We start from the raw sequence: 349 nt of genomic DNA on the forward strand, positions 1-349 counted from the left end.
GACAAAGAGAAATCTCAATCAAGCAATTAGCCTTCAATTTCCATGGAGTCCTTAGTTTTCTATTGCTGCATAATAAATTATCACTAACTTTACTGGATTAAAACAACACAAATTTATTATCTCAGAATTTCAGTAGGTCATAATTCTGCCCGGCATGGCTGGATTCCCTGCTCAAGGTCACACGAAGCTGAAATCAAGGTATTGGCTGGGTTGTGTACTAATCTAGAGGCTCCACTAGAGAAAGGTATGCTTCCAAGCTCCCTCAGATTGTTGGCAGAAATCATTTCCTTGCTGTTGAGGACTGAGCTCCCAGAGGCTGATTTCAGGTGCTTGCCACATGGCCCCTCCA

Source organism: Mirounga leonina, unplaced genomic scaffold (assembly GCF_011800145.1).
Source record: "Mirounga leonina isolate KUSES-001 unplaced genomic scaffold, KU_Mleo_1.0 Mir_170, whole genome shotgun sequence".
In the NCBI taxonomy this organism is placed as follows: Eukaryota; Metazoa; Chordata; class Mammalia; order Carnivora; family Phocidae; genus Mirounga; species Mirounga leonina.